This window comes from Gorilla gorilla, chromosome 6 (genome assembly GCF_029281585.2).
Source record: "Gorilla gorilla gorilla isolate KB3781 chromosome 6, NHGRI_mGorGor1-v2.1_pri, whole genome shotgun sequence".
In the NCBI taxonomy this organism is placed as follows: Eukaryota; Metazoa; Chordata; class Mammalia; order Primates; family Hominidae; genus Gorilla; species Gorilla gorilla.
Genome location: NC_073230.2, coordinates 65,031,799 through 65,053,753, shown reverse-complemented (window position 1 = coordinate 65,053,753; position 21,955 = coordinate 65,031,799). Strand labels below are relative to the sequence as shown.

The following is a 21,955-nucleotide window of genomic DNA, read 5'->3' as shown; positions in this document are numbered from 1 at the left end:
GTGGGCACTGGCATCCAGGATGAAAACTTCCCAGCATCCTTTGCAGCAAGTAGTGGCCACGTGACCAGGCAGTGGCCAATGCACATGAGGCCAGTGCACAGCAACTGCCTTTAGAGGAAGGAAGATTTGTGTCCTCATATTCTCTTCTCCCCTCCCTGCTCACTGGCAGTAGATAGGATGGACACTGTGGGGGAAGCTACACCCTAAGAAAGTCAGAGCAGCAAGATGGAAGTAGCCTAAGACCCTGAAAAATGCACAAAGAAGAATCACCCAACTGGCTTGGACTTTCATGTGAAAGGAATGAACCTCTGTCTTAGTAAAGCCACTGTTTTACTAAGTTCAGGGTCTTTGTCACGTTCACTGAGGCTGTAACATAATTGTTAGAAAGAACAGGAGTGGGAGGGGAGATGGAGTCGGAGAGGCAGGCAGAGGTTAGATCACATCGGGCCTGTAGGCCAAGGCAGAGGAAGAAACAGGTGACACAGGACTCAAGGACAACACCTGCTCCCAGGCAAAAGGAGTTTGCTGTGGGTGCCCCTCCCTGTCTGTGTGTCCAGTGTGTGGATATTCTTTATACTTTGCCCATACTGTACAAATGCTTTTTTTCTATTCAATATTTAGAGGACATTGCATTAAATAGCAAGAAGGCAGATGAACATCAGGAAAGAACATTAGGAACATCCACAGTGTTCCATCCAGGAACCTTCACCATGGAAACCCTTGTGCTCATGGGCCTGGTTTCAAGACACATTCAGCTGTTGGGGATCAGAGGCCGCACTCATCGTAGCAGAGAGGCAGGACCAACTGGGAGAGGGTCATTCTGTGACACCTACTGCACGCCGGACTGTGTGAAGTGACTCAGCTGCCAGAACTCACACAATATCATTCTACACCAAAACCTCACGGGAAAAATGGTAAGTTCTCAGTTTCTCCATTAATAGCAACTCTCAGATTAATCTCCATCCTCCATTGCTTCTCCATGAAACAACTTTTTATAGCTTTTCTTGGGTCTATTTTTCCATTTATTTTTTATTTTACTAACTGATTGAAAGATATATATTGTGTGTGTGTGATTTTGTCTCTGTCAGCCAGGATAATCATGGTTTAATTCCTATTATTATTATTACCAACATCCTTTAGTTTTTTTAAGCTTTTCAGTTCCTAAGGGTATTAATCAGGAACTTTCTGTCTTATGAGACAGAAAAGAAATCCAAACTGTATAAGAGGAAAAAGAATGCACTCATCACTAGCATTGAGAAGTTCCCAAGCTTAGCTTGCTTGAGCTACAGCTACATCACCGTTTCCAGGGTCATCCTGTAACTCTCTCTACTTCCCCAACTTTGGCTCCATGTTTAGCTCCATGACCCTCAGACTTAAACAGCAGCACTGGCTCCTCCCCAGATCTCCAGCTCCCTGACCCTCAAACTCCAACTGCAGCACCAGCTCCACCTGGGTCTCCAGCTCCACGATCCTCAAACTACAACAGCAGCACCAGCTCCCCCGTGGATCTCCAGCTCAATGACTCTCAGACTTGGGAGGTGGCACTGGCTCCCAACCAAGGCTCCAGCTCCACAAACCTCAAACTAGAACAGCAGCACCAGCTATTCCCTGGGTCTCCAGCTCCCTCAAACTTCAACTATAGCACTGGCTCTTCCCCGGGGCCACCAGCTCCACAACCCTCAACTTACACGGTGGTAGCACCAGCTCCTCCCCGGGTCTCCAGCTCCACGACCATCAAACTTGAACTGCAACACCAGCTCCTCTTCAGCCTCCAGCTCCACAATCCTCCAACAACAACAGCAACACTGGCTCCTCCCTGAATCTCCAGCTCAACAACTCACAGACTTGAGAGGCAGCACCGGCACCTCCCCAAGGCTCCAGCTCCATGACCCTCAGATTTGAACAGTGGTAGCACCAGCTCCTGTCCAGGTCTCCAGCTTCACTATCCTTAAACTAGAACAGCAGCACCGCCGCCTCCCTGGGTTTCCAGCTCCATGACCCTAAGACATGAATGAAAGAACTGGGTCACCCCAGCACTCCAACTCCAAGACCCACAGATTTGAACGGCAGCACTGGCTCTTCCCGGGATCTCCAGCTCCACGGCCCTCAAACCAGATCAGCAGCACCGGCTCCTCTCTGGTTCTCCAGCTCCACAGTCCTCACACATGAACAATAGTACCAGCTCCTCCTTGGGTCTCCAGCTTCACTACCCTCAGACTAGAACAGCAACACTGGTTCCTCCGTGGATCTCCAGCTCTACAATCCTCAGACATGAACAGCAGCAGCACCGCCTCCTACCCTTGTCTCCACTTCCACAACCCTCAAACTACAACAGCAGTACCGGCCTCTCCCCAGGTCTCCACATGCATGACCCTCAAAATAGAATGGCATCATAGGCTCCCTCCTGGATCTCCAGCTCCCAAACCCTCAAACTTCAATTGACACACCAGATCCTCCCCACAGCTAAATAGCAGCACGGGCTCTTCCCCAAAGCTCCAGATCCACGAACCTCTGACTTAAGTGGCGGTAGCACCAGCTCCTCCCTAGGTCTCCAGTTCCACGACCCTCAAACTATACACCAGCACCAGCTCCTCCCCAGGTCTCAGGCTCCATGACCCTCAGACTTAAAAAGCCATAGTATGGACTTCTCCCTGGGTCTCCAGCTCTACAACCCTCAGACATGAACAGCAGCAGCACCGGCTCCTCCCCCTGTCTCCAGTTCCACGACCCTCAAACTACAACAACAGTACTGGCCTCTCCCCAGGTCTCCAGATCCACGACCCTCAAAATAGAATGGCATCATCAGCTCCTCCCTGGGTCTCCAGCTCCCAAACCCTCAAACTTCAATTGACACACCGGATCCTCCCCACAGTTAAACAGCAGCACGGGCTGTCCCCCAAAGCTCCAGATCCATGACCCTCTGACTTAAATGGTGGTAGCACCGGCTCCTCCCTAGGTCTGCAGTTCCATGACCCTCAAACTACACAGCAGCACCGGCTCCTCCCCAGGTCTACAGCTCCACCACCCTCACACTAGACACCAAGACTACCTCCTCCCCACTCTCCAGCTACATGACCCTCAGACTTGAACAGCAGCAGCTCCTCCCTGTACCTAAAGCCCCATTATGCTCAGACTTGAACAACAGCAACACCAGCTCCCCCACAGGGCTCCAGCTCGAGGACCCACAGACTTAAACAGCAGCACTGGCTCTTCTTGTGACCTCCAGCTCCACTAACCTCAAACTAGAACAGCAGCATCGGCTCCTCCTTGGGTCTCCAGCTTCACTACCCTCAGGCTAGAACAGCAACACCGGTTCCTCCCTGGGTCTCCAGCTCAATGACTCTCAGATTTGAAATGCAGCACCGGCTCCTCACAAAGTTTCTGGCTCCAAGGCCCTCAAACTATAATAGCAGCAGCTGCTGCACCCTGGGTCTCCAGCTCCACAACCCTCAAAGTAGAAAAGCAGCCCTGGCTCTTCCCCAGGTCTCCAGCTCCTCGAGTCTGAGGGTTGTAGAGCTGGAGACCCAGGGAGGAGTCAGTGCTGCTGTTCTAGTTTGAGAGTCGTGGATCTGGAGACCCAGGGTGGAGCCGGTGCTGCTGTTCTAGTGTGAAGGTCATGGAGCTGGAGACCCAGGAAGGAGTCATTTGAACAGCAGCACTGGCCCCTCCCCAGGTCTCAGGCTCCATGACCCTCAGACTTAAAAAGCCGTAGTATGGACTTCTCCCTGGGTCTCCAGCTCTACAACCCTCAGACATGAACAGCAGCAGCACCGGCTCCTTCCCCTGTCTCCGGTTCCACGACCGTCAAACTACAACAGCAGTACCAGCCTCTCCCAACGTCTCCAGATCCACGACCCTCAAAATAGAATGGCATCATCAGCTCCTCCCTGGGTCTCCAGCTCCCAAACCCTCAAACTTCAACTGACACACCGGATCCCTCCATGGTTAAACAGCAGCATGGGCTGTTCCCCAAAGCTCCAGATCCATGACCCTCTGACTTAAATGGCGGTAGCACTGGCTGCTCCCTAGGTCTCCAGTTCCATGACCCTCAAACTACACAGCACCGGCTCTTCCCCAGGTCTACAGCTCCACCACCCTCACACTAGACACCAAGACTACCTCCTCCCCACTCTCCAGCTACATGACCCTCAGACTTGAACAGCAGCAGTGGCTCCTCCCTAGATTTCCAGCTCCATGACCCTCAACCTGCAACCGCAGCACGAGCTCTTCCCTGTACCTCAAGCCCCATGACCCTCTGACTTGAACAACAGCAACACCAGCCACCCCCAGGTCTCCAGCTCCACAACCCTCAGCCTTAAACAACAGCAGCACCAGCTCCTCCCTGGGTCTCCAGCTTCACACTCCTCAGATTAGAACAGCACCCCTCCTCCCTGAGTCTCCAGCTCCATGACCCTCAAACTACAACAGCAACACAGGCTCCTCCCTGCATCTCCAGCTCAACAACTCTCAGACTTGAGAGGCAGCACCGGCAACTCCCCAAGGCTCCGGCTCCATGACCCTCAGATTTGAATAATGGTAGCACCATCTGCTATCCAGGTCTCCAGCTTCATGATCCTTAAACTAGAACAGCAGCACCGCTGCCTCCCTGGATTTCCAGCTCCACGACCCTAACACACGAATGGCAGAACTAGCTCCCCACAAGTTTTCCAGCTCCAGGACCCACAGATTTAAAGGACAGCACCAGCTCTTCCCGGGATCTCCAGCTCCACTACCCTCAAACTAGAACAGCAGCACTGGCTCCTCCCTGGGTCTCCAGCTCCCAAACCATCAAACTTCAACTGACATACAGGAACCTCCCCACAGTTAAACAGCAGCACGGGCTGTTCCCCAAAACTCCAGATCCACAACCTTCTGACTTAAATGGCAGTAGCACTGGCTCCTCCCTAGGTCTCCAGTTCCATGACCCTCAAACTACACAGCAGTACCAGCTCCTCCCCAGGTGTACAGCTCCACCACCCTCACACTAGACACCAAGACTACCTCCTCCCCGCTCTCCAGCTACACGACCCTCAGACTTGAACAGCAGCAGCGGATCCTCCCTGTACCTCAAGCCCCATGACCTCGGATTTCAACAACAACACCAGCTCCTGCCTAGGGCTCCAGCTCCAGGACCCACAGATTTAAACGATGGCATCGGCTCTCCCCAGGATCTCCAGCACCGCTACCCTTAAACTAGAACAGCAGCACCGCCTCCTCTCTGGTTCTTTAGTTCCACAACACTCAGGCATGAACAGCAGCACCCGCTCCTCCTTGGGTCTCCAGCTTCACTACCCTCACACTAGAACAGCAACACTTGTTCCTCCCTGGATCTCCAGCTCAATGACTCCCAGACTTGAAAGGTAGCACCAACTCCTCCATGGATCTCCAGCTCCATGACACTCAAAACAACATGGCTCCTCCCTGGGTCTGCAGCTCCAGGACCCTCGAACTACAACAACATTGTTCCTCCCTGGGTCTGTAGCTCCTTGATCCTCAAACTCGAACAAGACCTCTCCTCCCTGGGTCTCCAGCTTCTGGACCCTCAAATTACAACAATATTGCTCCTGCCTGGGTCTGCAGCTCCACGACCCTCAAATAAGAACAAGACCTCTCCTCCCTGGCTCTCCAGCTTCCTGACCCTCGAACTACAACAACATTGCTCCTGCCTGGGTCTGTAGCTCGACAACCCTCAAACTAGAACAAGACCTCTTTTCCCTGGTTCGCCAGCTTCCGGACCCTCAAACTAAAACAACATTGCTCCTGCCTGGGTCTGCAGCTCCACGACCCTCAAACTCGAACAAGACCTGTCCTCCCTGCGTCGGCAGCTTCCTGACCCTCAAACTACAGCAACATTGCTCCTCCATGGGTCTGCAGCTCCACGACCCTGAAACTAGAACAAGACCTCTCCTCCCTGGTTCGCCAGCTTCTGGACCCTCGAATTACAACAACAATGCTCCTGCCTGGGTCTGCAGCTCCATTACCCTCAAATAACAACAAGACCTCTCCTCCCTGGGTCGCCAGCTTCCTGACCCTTGAATTACAACAACATTGCACCTGCCTGGGCCTGTAGTTTGATGACCCTCGAACTAGAACAAGAACTCTCCTCCCTAAGTCGCCAGCTTCCTGACCCTCGAACTACAACAGCATTGCTCCTCCCTGGGTCTGCAGCTCCACGACCCTGAAACTAGAACAAGACCTCTCCTCCCTGGGTCTGCAGCTCCATGACCCTCACCCTAGAACAGCAGCACCAGCTCCTTCCTGGACCTCCAGCTCAATGACTCTCAGACTTCAAAGGCAGCACCAGCTCCACCCCCAGGCTCCAGCTCCAACACCCTCAGATTTGAGCAGCGACAACACCAGCTCCTTTCTGGGTCTTCTGTTTCACGATCCTTAAATTAGAACAGCAGCACCATCTTCTCCCTGGGTCTCCAGCTCCACGAGACTCAAGCTAGAATAGCAGCACCAGGTCCTCTCGGATCTTCAGCTCCACGACCCTAAGACATCAGTGGTAGCACCGGCTCCTCCCCTGGGCTCCAGCTCCAGGACGCTCAGACTTGAACAAAAACACCAGCTCCTCCCCAGGCCTCCAGCTCCTTGACCCTCATAAACAATCCCTTCTTATGAAATGTAGCAGTCAGGAAAACTGTAGAGGAAGTAAATAAATAAATGTTTTCTTTCAAATCGATGTTTCTTTTCTGTTCACGCAAGTCTGGAAGCTTTGCTACTTTCCATCAACCTTGCAATCTACTTATATTCAATTGTAAGATGGAAATCCACCATTTGAAATAACTTTAAAACTTAGTAATTCTTTTTTACTATGATCTTATCTCACAGCTCTACAAATGATCTTTCCCTTTGCCTTTGCAGAAGTCTTATGAACATTCAAACTATGAATTTAGTTGGTTGAGATTGCTAGAATACACATTATCCCCAAATGTTACTGCCCTCCTTAAAATCTTCTAACACATTCCTATCACCCAAGCATAAATGCCAGTTTCCATCCCCAGCCCACAGTGCCCAGCACAGCCCTGCCCTCTGCCCTGAACTTAGGGTCTCCCCTCTGCTGTTACTTTCCTGCCAGACAGGCCTCTGTCACTTCCTCAAACCACACAGGCTCAGGCCTGACTCCGGGCCTTTGCCCCTGCTGCACCCTCTGTGTGGAGTGCCATTCCCCGGCTCCCCATCCTCCTCTCAACCAGCTCAGCTCCAGCCTGCTGGTCAGGTCAACTAACACACAATGTCCTCCCCCCTAGGCCTTTGCACATGCTGTTCTCTGTGCCTGAAACACTTCCCCCCTCACCGTGCGCGTTCACTTTTCTAATTTCCATTCATCCTTGGAGTCTCCACTGAAATATCGCCCCCCCCGCCTGCCCCCACCACTTGGACTTAATCTTGGTTAGATTGAAAACCCTGATCTCCTGACTCCAGGAAGCTAGATGCTATCATGGCACTTGGAAGTTTCCCATTGCAACGTTTTGCACACTTGTAATTATTCTATTAGGTTGGTGCAGAAGTCACTGCAGTTTTTGTCATTACTTTTAATGAATTGCAGCACCAGCTCCTCCCCGCTTTTGATTGCCATTACCTTTAATGGCAAAAACCAGAATTACTGCTGCACCAACCTAATAGAATAATTTATATTTATTCACCCATCCTCTGTCTTCCCCTCTAGAAAGTAAGCTCCACGAGAATAGGGACCAAATCTACTCCAATCACTCCACCTTCCTTGCGCATTGTCAATAATCATTTACCAACTGACTGATAGAGAAATATCTTCATTGTTGCTGGGATGAGCCACGTAATATGACACTCCCCTTTGAAAGTCAATGTCATGGACAGTTAGCATTTGCTTTTCACTCCTGCACCCGTGGCTTGGCTGGGCTTAGGCTGATCTAGTCTGGGCTTGACTCCAGGCTGAGGGTTGGAACCCTGCGTGCTCCACATGCCTCTCATCCTGCAGCCAGAGCCAATGTTCCCTGGGGCACACTCACCTCGTAGGAAAAATCAAGAGCATTAAAGGGCAGGCCTGGCAGTGCAGACACATTCCAGGCTTCTGCCTGTGCCATGTTTATGAAAATCTCATTGGCATAAGCAAGTCTTCCAGCCACGAGCAATACCTGTGGGATGGATACGTCTCTCCATTCTCCCTCAGGCCCTGGTAAGGATGTGGATGTGTCATACTCTTACAGGGGGAGTGAAATATTGAGGCCCAACATCAAATCACCTACAGCAAGATATGTCAGCCTCTGTGTCCCCACACTGGAATCATGCTTCACCAGCAGGTTTACCTGAGCTGACTCCCCTTTGCAATGGTGCCTGCAGGTTTAGGCCAATGCTGTTCCTTGTGGAAGACAGAGAAGCCTCAATTGGCCTCCGACTGTTGGCAAGAACAAGATATTAGGTTGGTGCAAAACAACCATAACCCCCAGGTGGCCCATGCCCAGTAAGACAGGAGAGGGGCAGGAAGAACTGTGGAAGCTCAGGGAGGCTCCCATCCCCAGCCCCTCCCCGCTTGCTCCCATCTCTGCTTTCTTGTTTTTCTTTTTCCTTTTCTTTTTTTTTTTCTCGAGATAGGGTCTTACTCTGTCACCCAGGCCGGAGTGCAATGGCGTGTTCTTGGCTTACTGCAACCTCCACCTCCCAGGCTCAAGCAATCCTCCCACCTCAGCTTCCCCAGTGGCTGAGACCACAGGCACATGCTATCACACCCATCTAATTTTTTGTATTTTTAGTAGAGACGGGGTTTCACTGTGTTAGCCAGGATGGTCTCGATCTCCTGACCTCATGATCCGCCTGCTTCGGCCTCCCAAAGTGCTGGGATTACAGGCATGAGCCACCGCGCCCGGCCTGCTTTATTTTTCTTTACAGTAACTGGAAACTTCTAATGTGCTAAGTACACGTGTATTTTCTTTCTTTTTTGTCTTCCCTAGAATAGGAGCTTAATGTGGGCAAGTATTTTTGTTTATCTCAGTTATCACCCTATCCCCAGTGGCGGAACAGTGTCCGGCACATGAATTGAATAGTGTGTTCTAAATAAATATTTTTAGCAAATAAATAAATGAAATATCCTACAAGAGAAAGCTAGTATTTGGAACTCACCCATCAACAGAATGAAAAAGCCGAAGACCTTTAGCCTGTCACTACCTCTGAACGCACCCAACCCCACAGGAGCCAGCAGAGAAAAAACAAGAACAAAGGTGGGGAAAAGAGCGGGTGCTTCCCCCCACAACTAAGGACTCTGGAGGCTTAGGCTGAACTTGAGCTGTAGGAGATGGGTGTGAGATAAAAGTTTAGATTTGTCTGGCCTGGATTTTGTAACACCTAAACAAGAGTTATTCCATTCATTTTTGTTCTTTTTTTTTTGAGACAGAGTCTTGCTCTGTCTCCCAGACTGGAGTGCAGTGGTGTGATCTCAGCTCACTGCAACCTCGGCCTTCCAGGTTCAAGTGATTCTCCTGCCTCAGCCTCCTGAGTAGCTGGGATTATAGGCACATGTCACCACACCCAGCCAATTTTCTATTTTCAGTAGAGACGGGGTTTCTCCATGTTGACCAGGCTGGTCTTGAATGCCTGACCTCAAGTAATCTGCCCACCTCAGCTTCCCAAAGTGCTGGGATTACAGGCGTGAGCCACCAGGCCCTGCTATATTCCTTTCATTATTAACAAATCTGTTATGATAAATCAAAGTGACCAAAACCCTAGGGAAACTTCCCCTGATGTCATCAAGGAGCAGAGACCAGAGACCTATCAGCAGGATGGGGACTAGGGCGAGGCAGGGGAGGGAGGCGTTCATCTGTGGATTATCAGGGTCCAGCAAGGGAGGCATGAAGTTTAAGGGGGCACCAAAAAATTCACTCATCAGGCTGGGCGTGGTGGCTCACACCTGTAATCCCATCACTTTGGGAGGCTGAGGCAGGCGGATCACGAGGTCAGGAGATCGAAACCATCCTGGCTAACATGTTGAAACCCCGTTTATATGAAAAATACAAAAAATTAGCCAGGTGCGGTGGTGTGAGCCTATAGTCCCAGCTACTCGGGAGGCTGAGGCAAGAGAATCACTTGAACCCAGGAAAGAGAGGCTCCAGTGAGCCAAGATCGTGCCACTGCACTCCAGCCTGAGCGACAGAGCGAGACTCCGTCTCAAAAAAAAAAAAGAGAAAACAATCTCAGTTACAGGACCTCAGGCCTCCACACAGACAGAATCAAGGAGTTTATTTATTTAAAACACAGCCCTGTGTAGGTGTAGGATGGGGAATGATTCTTATTTTCAATTTTATTCTCTTTCTCTGTTGCTTGGCATCTCTGGCCATGAGCCCGTCATTTCTGTAATCAGAGCACAGAATGTGGAGAGGAGAAGGACAGGCCGCCTGGCAATGTGGTCCTGTTTTGCCTGGACCAGCCTTTGTGTGAGGACCTCTGCCCAATGGGCAGATTCGGGTCCCTGAGGAAAGAGGAGGAGCCAGGTAGTGGAACATTTGAGGTGACGGCCCTTCCCCAGCTGCCCAGGGCCCGCTAGGCACCGATGGTCATTCCCAGCATGTTGGGTTGGCCTTTGGGGGTCTGGTCAGGACTCTTGGGGCTATCAGGGTCTGGCAGACCCTGGTCTGGGTGTGAAGACACCTGGGGCATCTCAGACACCCTCTCTGGCCACTCACACACCCAGCACTGAGAGGCCACAGCATGTCTGCCCACCCCCATGTTCTTGTTCACTTGGCGGCTGGCCAGTCATCGTGGACACTGACCGTAGCTCGAGGGTAGGGTCCCCAAGTTCCTGCTGGGCCAGCAATTGTGCCCCTTGTGCTGCTGTATCTTGGGGTGCCAGCATGGGGTCTCCATAGGGATAGAGACAGTATCTCTGCACCAACCAGTGGGCACATAGCTGTGTTTCAGTACAAACACCAGGGCCAGCTGGACAACGCAGCCTGGGCCCAGCAGCTCTGATTTGCCTGAATCCCAGAGTTGGCATGGTGGGGTCATTCATTCCAGCCAAACCAGAGAGCACGTCCTTGGGCAGGACGAGGAGTGCTCAGAGCAGGTAAATGGAGCTCTGCAGGGAATGACATCTCCTCCGAGAAGTGAGGGCCCTGAAATCAATCCAGGGACACTCTCTGAGCACCCCCAGGGTGCACACCCAGCCTCAGGGAACAGGGAAATGTCAGCCAGCAAGGACGGGTCTGTGCTCTGTGGATGGGCCAGAAAGAGGGGGTGCAGCAAAGGAATCATAATCACAGAGGAGAAAACGGCCAGAGTCACAGCCTGCTTTGTCCCTTTCTCACTGGGTGCTGCCAGGAGTCCAGTCCAAGCCAGCAACTCCCGAGCACAGGCATCAAAATGGACTGAGACCCTCTAATCGCCTCCTGGTGTCTTGAGACAGCCTCCCACCCACCAGCCCCCACCGCGGGGCCCTGCACTGGCTTCTCCAAGAAGAAACTGGGAGGCCGAGCGGCTGACCTGCGGGGAGACCTTTCACTCAGTGCCCGAGAACCTGTTGAATGTTTAACTCATCCTTAAAAAACATGCCTGCCTCTTTGTATGTCTAACTCTCTGTAAGGAGCATGTGTTACTTTGCTGAAGAAGGAAAACATCACTCCAGACCACCTGTGCATTTAGCAAACACCAATTCCCAGCCCAGAGCAGTGGATTTGCTGCTGCAAAAAGCAAAAGCCCAAAACCCACGTGGAGCCTTCAAAGGCCGCCTGGCCCCCAGCTCACCCTTCAGAATTCACTGACGGGTGTGTTTGGGGCTGTTTCTTCTTGGTGTCTGGTGTCAGGAAAGAGAAGACACAGGGACATCAGTTGGGGGTTTAATCCCATCAGACCCAATCCTCGGTTCTCTATGCCCCTTACGTTACCCCCATTGAGATGCCGCTGGGGCTGAATGAACCACCAGCTGCTGCCCTGAGCAGGGAGTCAGATCTGTCCTCGGTCAGATGGTTGAAGCCATGCACACCCTCTAGGGCCCTGCATGGGGGTAGGGAGTCACCCCTTGGTTTTATCTCACAGCAAGGATGACCCCTCACTGGGCACCCCAGCTCAGACCTCAAGGGAAACAGGATCTAGGCAAGATGGGTGGAAGGATGGGGCCCTGGTGGGAGGACTCACAGGGTAAGAGACCCCACCCACTCAGGTGATTTACACTCAGGGTCTTTGGGGCTCTCAGAGGAAACATTGGTTCACAGTGAACACAGGTCCAGCTATTCAGGGTCACAATTATCTGCCGCAGGCACAACCAACCACTCTCAAAAGATGAATTCAGTAAGGCAGAAACTTAAGCTCAAGATGAATTTTTATTGAAAATGATTTCTGTAATCATGTTTTATTTACCTGTATTTACAGACTAAAGTTTCAATATGGCACCTTAATTCCTTAACGAAGAGAAAGAATGTATATATTGTGGTAATGGGGACCAGCAGCTCCATGAATCAAAGCTTTCTGTGGCTCGATCTAGTTCAGAGTCTGAGTGATACATTTAATGTGCCAGCAAAAGCCTCTGGTAAACAGGGAGCAGTGTTACAGCCAGCAGAGCCCAAGAGCTTGCCAGAGCTGATGGAGATTGAAGGGAGCAGGTTGGAGCTCCTCCTGAGGCAGAATGAGAGGAAGGCTCTCCCCATCTCCTGAGTGTCAGGCTGGACTCAAAGGGGAGAGAAAATATTTTAAATAAAACAAAACACTGTCATTGCAATAAAATGTGACAATTCTCTTCCCTCTCCTTTTTTTCTTTTTTCTTTTCTTTTTTTTTTTTTTTTGGACACAGGTTCTTGTTATGTCACCCACCCAGGCTGGATTACAGGGGCATGATCTTGACTCACTGCAGCCTCAACCTTCCAGGCTCAAGTAATCCTCCTGCCTCCTCAGTAGCTGAGACCACAGGCATGTGCCACATCTGTTTTTTGTTTTGTTTTGTTTTGTTTTTAAGACATGAGGTCTGGCCACATTGTCCAGGCTGATCTCAAACTCCTGGGCTCAAGCAACCTGCCCACCTCTGCCTCCCAAAGTGCTGGGATTACAGGTGTCAGCCATCACACCTGGCTCCCTTCTCTTTCTATTTCACCTGACACTGTCTCTGCATCCCCATCTCTTAGCACTCTCCTGACTTCTTAGATACCCTGGCCTCATCTCTGATCTGCCTGATCTCTGGCCTTTGCACTTGCTGTTCCTCCCACCTAGTACACTGCTCCCTCAAATCACCCGTTGCAGCCCCTTCTTATCCTTCAGGACTCAGCCCACATGTCACCTCCTCAGAGAGGCCCTCCCAGACCACCCAAAATGAGACAGTAGCTCCACCCCCACGACTCTTTATCCCATATCCCAATCTGTGTCCTTTGTTGTACTTTTCACGGTCTGAATGATGTTTATGTGTTGACCTGCATGCTGTCCATCCTCATAGACTGAAACTTCCTGAGAGTGTCGTGAGATTAGACGGCTCTTACTCACCGCTGTGTCCCAGACACCAGCACAGCGGCCTGTGTTTAAAGGTGTTAAGTGACTGGACAATATTTATTAAGTGACTGGACAGATACGGAAGTGGACGGTTACACTGACGGTTTTCACAGGGGGACGTGTTGCTTTGCCTTTGACTTGTTCCACTGTTCTCGTATATAACATGGGCCTGACCAGGAAGAGGTGGTGCCTGGACATGACAAAAAACTTTCACACGATCTGTTGGACAATAAACCACATAAGTACCCCTTCTCTATCCCTTCCTTATTCTATACCCTCATGGATAAATCACTAGACCTCACGTGGGCCCAGGAATTTTGAAATATATTTTTAAACAAATTGCTAATGTAGACAGCGATCCTAAAATATAGAGAGACATATAGATAGTCGCCTGAGCCCTGCATGCTCTACTCATGACTTTGCAATCCATCCTTCGAGGAAGTCTGCAGTGAAGATGGCCCTTCAGAACTGCGATGAATTGAGTCAAGGGGCTGGATCTTTAGACGCCTGTGTTTACCACCAGTCTTTGGAGGTGGAGGGACCTCAGGAAGGGTGACTGGGCAAAGCAGCTCCTGTCAGCCAGGGGCATTTTCTGGGGAGGGTCTCAGCTGTGAGCTCTCAGCAGGCAACCCCCTAGGCAGTGGGGCTGCTTCTGAAAGGCGACATGGGGGACACATCCCAGCATCTGGACCAAGCCATGAGTCTTTCTCACCCGGGCCATTGTGCAAAAGCTTCCCGACAGGCCTCCCTTCTTCCACTCTTGCCCCATTTCCCTATTTTCCACACAGCAGCCAGAGGAAGCCTGTGAAACCTAGGTCGGGTCTTGTGCTTCCTCTGCTCAGAACCCTCCATGGCTCCCACATACTCAAGAGTAAAACCCCAAGCTTCATGATAACCACTGAGGCCCACAGCTTCTGTCCCCAAGGCTTCTCTGACCTCACCTCCCACTGCTCCTCTCCTCACTTGGCCGCAGCTGTGGCTCCCTCCCCGGTTTTCCTAGAACATGCCAGCACACCTGTTGCCGACTTTGTACTCATTGTTCTTTTGCCTGGAAGGCTCCACCCTCGATGTCATCCTGGCCCACAGCTTTAGCTCCTCTGATCTTGGCTCAAATGGTGGCTTCTCAGCAGGCTCTTCCCTGACCATCCTACAGAAAATCAACAACCACCCTCCATAGGGGGCTGAACAAGGGCCCCCCATATGTGTCCACATTCAAACCCCTGGGACCTGTGTGCATGTCCATTGCAAAGGGGCTTTGCTGATGTAGTTAAGTGAAGGATCTTGAGATCGAAAGATGACTCTGGATGACCTGGGTGGGCCCAGTGTAATCACAGGGGTCTTTATAAGAGTGGGGCAGGAGGGTCTGAGTCAAAGAAGCTGTAGCGACAGGGCAGATACTGGAATCATGTGCTTGAGGATGGAGGAAGGCGCCACGAGCCCAGGAATATGAGGGGCTTAAAAGAAAATACAGGCCGGACCAGCACTTTGGGAGGCCGAGGCGGGTAGATCACTTGAGGTCAGGAGTTCAAGACCAGCCTGGCCAACATGGTGAAACCCTGTCTCTACTAATAATACAAAAATAATTAGCTGGACCTGGTGGTGTGCATCTGTAGTCCCAGCTACTTGGGAAGCTGAGGCAAGAGAATCACTTGAACCCAGGAGGCAGAGGCTGCAGTGAGCCAAGATTGCACCACTGCACTGCAGCCTGGGTGACAGAGCGAGATTCCATCTCTAAAAAAAAGAAAGAGACAAAGACAGAGAGGGAAAAAAAAGGAAGGAAGGAAGGGGAAGGGAAGGGAAGGGAAAGGAAGAGAAGGGGGAAGTGGAAGGGGAAGGAAAGGAAGGGAAGGAGGGAGGGAGGAAAGGAGGGAGGGAAGGAGAGGGAAGGGGAGGGAGAAAGAGAGAAAGGGAGAGAAGAAAAAAGGAAAGAAAGAGGAGAGGAGGGGAGGGGAGGGAAGCGGAGGAGAGGGAAGAGAAGGGAAGGGAAGGAGGGAAGGGGAATGAAAGGGAGGAGAAAGAGAAGGGAGAAAGGAAAGAAAGAAAGGAAAGGAAAGGAAGAGAAGGGAAGGGAAGGGAGAAAGAAAGAGAGAAAAACAGAAAAAGAAAGAAAGAAGGAAAGAAACAAAGAGAAAGAAAAAAAAGAAAGGGGTGGAGGAGAGGGGAGGGAGGGAGGGAATAGAAGGGAATGGAAGGGAAGAAGGGAAGGGGAAGGAAAGGGAGGAGAAAGAGAAGGGAGAAAGAAAGAGAGGAAGGAAGGAAAGAAAGAAAGGAAAGGGAAGAAAGAGAAGGGAAGGGAAGGAAGAAAGAAAAAGAAAGAAAGGAAGAAATGAAGAAAGGAAGGAAGGAAGGAAATACAGACACTGAAAATGCAAAGAATCCTGCCCTCAGGGTATCCAGCAGGAGCCAGCCCTGTTGACACCTTGACCTAACCCAGTGAAACTGATGGCAGACTCCTGACCTTCAGAGCTAGGAGAGAGTCCATCTGTGTTGTTTGAAGCTATCAGGTTGGTGGTGATTTGTCACAGCAACCACAGGAAGCTAACACACCCTCCCACATACCTGGGACTTCCTATCCCCAAGCCTGCTGAATGTCTCCCCGTAGCATGGATTAGCAGCTGACATTCGTACCTTTCACTGATTTGTTTATCCCTCTCCACTTATTGAATGTCTGCTCCATAAAAGCAGGAATTTTGTTTGTTGCGAGATCTCCTGCACCTAGCACAGTGCCTGGCAGATAGCAGGTGCTCAGCAAACATCCTCTGCAATGCTGCACCTGAGTCCTGAGGAGGGAGGAGGAGCAGATCCTGGGATGAGCTGGGGGCAGAGCTCCAGGCAGAGGCAGCAGCAAGGGTAGAGTCTGAGTCACAGCCAATCCCATCCTTCTAGGTGGTCGCTGTAGGACCCCTGGATAAACTTCCTCCTAGCCCTGCCTCCACGGAGAAGTCCATTCAACTGAAGCCATGGAAGCTGAGGACTCACTTAAGAGCCCCTACAGTGAGACATTAAGAGCATAGACCCTGAAGCCAGGCTGCCTAGGTTCAAATCTCAGCTCTGCCACTCACTAGCTGAGTGACTCTGGGCTAATTAATTAACCTCTCTGTGCCAATTTCTCATCTACAGAATAAGGATAATGATAGTGTCCATCTCATAGGGCTGTTGTGAGGATTGAAATAGCTAATGCATTTAGCACAGTGCCTGGCACACAGTACACATGGTCTACTGTTCCTATTTGGGTGGAAAAGTCCAGCAAGTTGCAAAGATTGCTAAAAAGCAATGAGAGTATACCAGGGTGTCTAAACTGACAAGCAAAGGGTGTGATTAAAAGACAAGCCAGGTTGGCAGCAGAACATTCACTTTCCTTGGCCTGGGCCACAGAAAAGGAATTGAAAGGTAGCCTGGCAACGCTTTGAGAAAAATTAATCACCACTGTTGCCTGCCTGCCCCTGCCCATCCCATTTAACCTGCACTCTCCCGCCCCTTACCCTACCCCTAAAGGGATCCTGGAGCCTCCTGTTGCACAGGCTGGGCCGTGACATTCACAACACACCCCAGCTCGGCCCAGCAAGTTGTTTTCCAGCCCCATCTGCCCAGACACAGCCCTGTAAAGAGAGGGCTGAATGCAGAGCCAGGGCTGTGTTGACTGCAGAAGGGAAGGAAGAAAATAGATGGGATGGGGTCTGCACAGTGGGGGTTGGTGCGTCGTGTGGGTCTCACATGTGGCTTCCCTCCAACAAGCCCCCTGCACTCCCCACCAGATGTAAGGAGGGAGGGGTGAAAGTGGGGTTTTCGCCAGAGGCAGTAGAGCTGGGGAGGGGCCCGGGCTGTAGGGACCTGTGTCCAGGGCATGAGATGTCACCGGGGGCTTCCTATATGAGACACAGTGAGTCATCAGGGTGCAGAGTGGAGGCTCTGAAGGAAGAGCCCAGGGGAATATGGGAAAGAGGTGACATGAGAATCCATCAGCCACCACCCCAGTCCTTCCCTCCTCTGTCCAGGAGCAGGGCGAGGGCCCAGGAGACAGGGTGAGCTTTCTGCAGGAGGGACACCTGCCCTGAGAGGAACCTGGGCTGTCATAGCCGCACAGACACTGCAAGCCAGGAGCAGTGGCCACACCTGTAGAGCAGAGGCATCAGAAGGGGGCAGAAGCACAAGCTTGTCACCCGAGGGCTGTGAGCATCTGTCTTTGTAGTGACCAAGGGGAGACAAAGCAAATGACAGAGATGCCTTCTAGTCAGCAGTGGTTCTCTCCACAGGTCTCCAGGGACAGTGGGTCCAGGGGGCAGGAACGGTGGGGGGCTGTCACGGGTGCCACATCAGGATGTCCCCTTCTGCCCTGAGCAGCGGGCAGTCCCCTTGAGGATTCCATGTCATCAGCCTCTGGCCCGAGGGCTTCCCAGTGCCTCCCTTTCTCCGTTTTGGGTGACTTGGGCAAGCACTGGCATCTACATCTGTGCACTCTTGGCCCCTGGTGGGTGTGACCTGGGCCCTCCCATCAGACACACTTCAATCGCATCCCACACAGCCCAGGGCCAGGCCTTGGCACCTCATGCACAGAGTCAGATGACGCACCCGGGATCCGGGCACTGAGACTCTGCATATGGCCTCATCCCAGTGTCTCAGAGGGAAATGAGGCTTGAATTTCTCCTAGGACACTGGACACCCCGCATCTCACAGTGCTGCATAAGAGGATGCTTGGCGCTACATCCTCCCTGCAATAACCATCATTTAATAAGGCCAGAAGAAGTGGAGAAGGCGCGGCCCACGGGGCAGACATGTGTTAAAAAGCAGCCCCCACCCACGCACAAGCAGCCCTCAGAGGTGTCCAGGCAGCTCCAACCAGCAGATACCGGGCACCCAGAATGTGCAGAGCCAGCCCAGATCGCAGCCTGGATCTCAATTTGCACGAAAGAACTTGCCGGGTTGAGCAGCTGCCACGAGTCCCAGCGGCTTGGCAGTTTCTCCTGGAGGCTGTTCTCAGAGCCAGACCAGGGACGGGGGCTCCCCCTTGGCCACTATGGGCCCCCGCAGTCTGCACCGAGCTTGGAGTCACCAGGCTGATTTCACGGATGTTTACAGAGCCTGCAGGAGACCATAGCTTAGTGTGTCCCCTGCTAATTAAAGGACAACGGCCAGTTGTTCCCCGTCAGAGATTACAAAGGATGATTGCTTTGGACCCAGGGAGCGGATGGGTGACAGGGGGTGTGGGTCCCTCTTCCCCGGGGTTCCCAGCCATTGGCTCCACTGGGCAGCACCCGGCCCCGCCCAGCCCCTCATGGTCTGGCACTCGCCCTCAACAAAGATGGCGCGAACGGCCTCAGGCGCATCACGTGACATGTGCGTCACGCGACCCACCTGCAAGGCTCCTCCCGCGGTGCTCTTATCCCTGCAGACTGCTGCCGAGCGGAGGAGCGGGACGCGTGGTCTGGAGGTTACCCTGGCGGCGCTCTGGCACTGTTATGGGGCTGCGCGCTGGCGCTGCAGGGCAGGTTGCTGTACCCCCGGGAGAGCCCGTCGCGGGAGCTCAAGAAGCTGGACGGCCTCTGAAGCTTCAGCGCCTACTTCTCCGACAACCGGCGCCGGGGCTTCTAGGAGCAGTGTTACCGTCGTCGGCTGCGAGACGTGCGTGCTCGGGGCAGGGCCGTCAGGCGCACGGAAGCCCGGCGGCGGGAGTGGGAGTGGGGGAGCACGGGCACCCCCTCAGGCTCCTTCACCTGAGCGCCTTGAGACTGGGAGCCCAACTGGGAGGAGGTTAAAGGTCAGCGGGCTTGAAGGCGCGGGCTTGGAGGACAGGAAGACCAGGGGGAACCAGGAGGGCCGAGGCGGGGGAGGCGGGAGGAGGAAGCACTCATGCCGAGCCCCCTCCCGAGGCGAAGGCTGAGCCCTAGCAGTGTCCTTTTTTTTTATGTTTATTTTTAATTTTTAAAATTTTTTCAGACGGTTTGGCCCTGACGCCCAGGCTGGAGCGCAGTGTTGCAATCCTAATTTCTGAGCTCAAGCGATCCTCCCACCCCAGCTTTGCAAGTTAGCTGGGGCCACCACGCCTGGCTAATTTAAAAAAAAAATTTTTGACCGGGCTCGGTGGCGCACGCCTGTAATCCCAGCACTTTGGATGGCCGAGATGGGCAAATCACCTGAGGCCAGGAGTTCGAGACCAGTCTGGCCAACATGGTGAAACCTTGTCTCTGCTAAAAATATAAAAACTACCCCGGTGTGGTGGTGCATGCCTGTAATCCCAGCGACTTGGGAGACTGAGGCAGGAGAATTGCTTGAACCCAGAAGGCGCAGGTTGCAGTGAGCCGAGATCACGCCACTGCACTCCAGCGTGGGTGACAGAGTGAGACTCCGTCTCAAACAACAACAACAAACAACTTATTTTTTTTAAGATATAGGGTCTCACTATGTTGCCCAGGCTGGTCTCAAACTCCTGGCCTCAAGCCATCCTCCCACATTGACCTCCCAAAGCGCTGATTATAGACATGACCCACCCAGACACTCGTCTGGCCAGAGCAGCAGGCGCTGCACAGAGCTGGGCCCAGGGATGGGGAGGAGGGGACAGTTTAGACGTCCTGAGGTCAGCTCTGCCGAGGCAGGAGGGTCCCTTGGTTTTCAAGTTCAGATAGAGGACAGAACGTGACAGGCCAGGGATGCCACCCCTGTTCCCCTCCTGACTTGGATGTGGTTAGCAGAGAAGTGGGACCAGGTGAGATCTGAGCCGCTTTTGCCTGGTCTCCATCCTCTTTTTCTGACTTTGCGGCATTCAGTACAGGAGGAAGAGAGGAGAGGACTGGGTGCCAGTGTGTGCCCTACTCACAGTGTCCTAAGCAAAGCCCCCCATCCCCCCAACCAGCCTTCCTCCCTGTGCCAGGCAGTGGGTCATCTACCTCTTAGTTATGCGTCTGAACTTTCTTGCCTCGGACTGGGATGTGGCCCTGGGCTCGCTCCTGTCTTGGGAGATATTGTGCCCCATCCACTCCGAGAAGGAACTCCTGGCTCCACTAGCCCAGGTGCACAAACCACTCTGGCAGTTGACCTGTCATCAGCGAGTTATCTCTCCGTTCTGTCAAGAGTCCCCGCTATGTGTCAGGGCTTGTGCTAGGCCTGGGGACACAGCTGTGCAGCACACTGGTCCCAGATCCCTTTGGGGGCCTAGGAGCTGAGTCCGGCCCTTCTTTCCACAGTAAGGCCCCACCCTGGACATGCCGGTTTCTTCCACCTTCAACGACATTGGCCAGGACTGGTGGCTGCAGCCTTTTTTCAGCCAGATGTGGTATGAACGGGAAGTGACCCTGCCAGAGTGACGGACCCAGGACCTGCACACAAGAGTGGTGCTGAGGATTGGCAGTGCCCACTCCTATGCCATCATGGTCAGTGTGGCCAGGAGGAGGCAGGGTGGGTGGGTAGGCACGGCTGCTGAACAGCATGGGACCCCCAACTGCCACCCACAGCCTATCTCCTGGGGTGGGACAATGGGGTGCCCAGCCTTGTCCTGGGGGCTGTGCCCTGTGTAGGGGGATAGGTGGCCTGATCTACCCCATCAGGATATCATTCTTCCCGTCTGGCTGGCAGGCCCCTGAGCCCCATGCTGCAGGTTATGTAAGGGAGTACCTGATAGCAGGACCCCTCCTCATGCCCTGACTTGCTGCCCCCTCCCCATATCTCCTGTGTCTGCAGTGGATGAATGGGATCGAAGCGCTGGAGGGTGAGAGGGGCTGTCTCCCCTTCCAGGCCAACATCAGCAGCCTGGTCCTGGTGGGTCGCCTGCCCTCCCACCTCCGCATCACTGTCACCATCAACAACACACTCACTCCCTCCACCCTGCCACCAGGGACCAACCACGATATGACCGACACCTTTATGTGGGTACCATCCTGCCTCCACCACACGCGCACACCTTCCTGCCCAACCCTGTGGTCTTCCTGCCCAACCCTGTGGTCTTCCTGCTAGGGACAGGGTGGCCTTCGCAGAATGGAGGCCCTGGATCTGGGGAGACTGGGGAGGCCTGTGAACTGAGGTCAAGGGACCCAGGGCAAGGGCCCAGCGAACCGTAGTCCTCCCACCCTAGGTATCTCAGGGGTTACTTTGTCTGGAACACAGACTTTGACTTCTTCAACTATGCAGGACTGCAGCGGTCTGTGCTTCTGTACCCAACACCCACCACCTACATTGATGACATCACCATCACCACTGGCGTGGAGCATGACAGTGGTGAGGGTTTCTGGTAGGACCCTCCCTCAGCAGGGCCAGGGTGGCTCTGTTTGTTCCCTGTTTGAAAATTTCTCCCAGGAAAAAGGAGCTGCCAGCATCTCTAAACCCTCACAGGTTCCCATCCCCCTAGGAAGCTAAAATCCAGCTTGTCTGAGTGGGCACAGGCTCCTGAAATCACCCATGTGGTTGACCTGGCTTGGAGAAGAGGGGTCTGGCCTAAGGTGACACAGCTCAGGGTGGCAATCCTGTCCCTTCCCCATGGTGCTGCTCTCACTCCAGCTCTCCTTGCTACACATCGTGCTCAAGGAAC

At 52.8% G+C, this 21,955-nt stretch overlaps 1 long non-coding RNA gene and 1 pseudogene across 1 annotated transcript; both read left to right on the top strand.

Moving 5' to 3' along the window:
- Window positions 1-743: 743 nt before the first annotated feature.
- Window positions 744-6,681, top strand: LOC129534614 (uncharacterized). Its single transcript, XR_008681247.2, has 2 exons — window positions 744-914; window positions 1,357-6,681. It is a non-coding gene; the product is annotated as an uncharacterized lncRNA (long non-coding RNA).
- A 5,718-nt stretch (window positions 6,682-12,399) lies between these two features.
- Window positions 12,400-21,662, top strand: LOC101148801 (beta-glucuronidase-like; annotated as a pseudogene).
- Window positions 21,663-21,955: the final 293 nt, after the last annotated feature.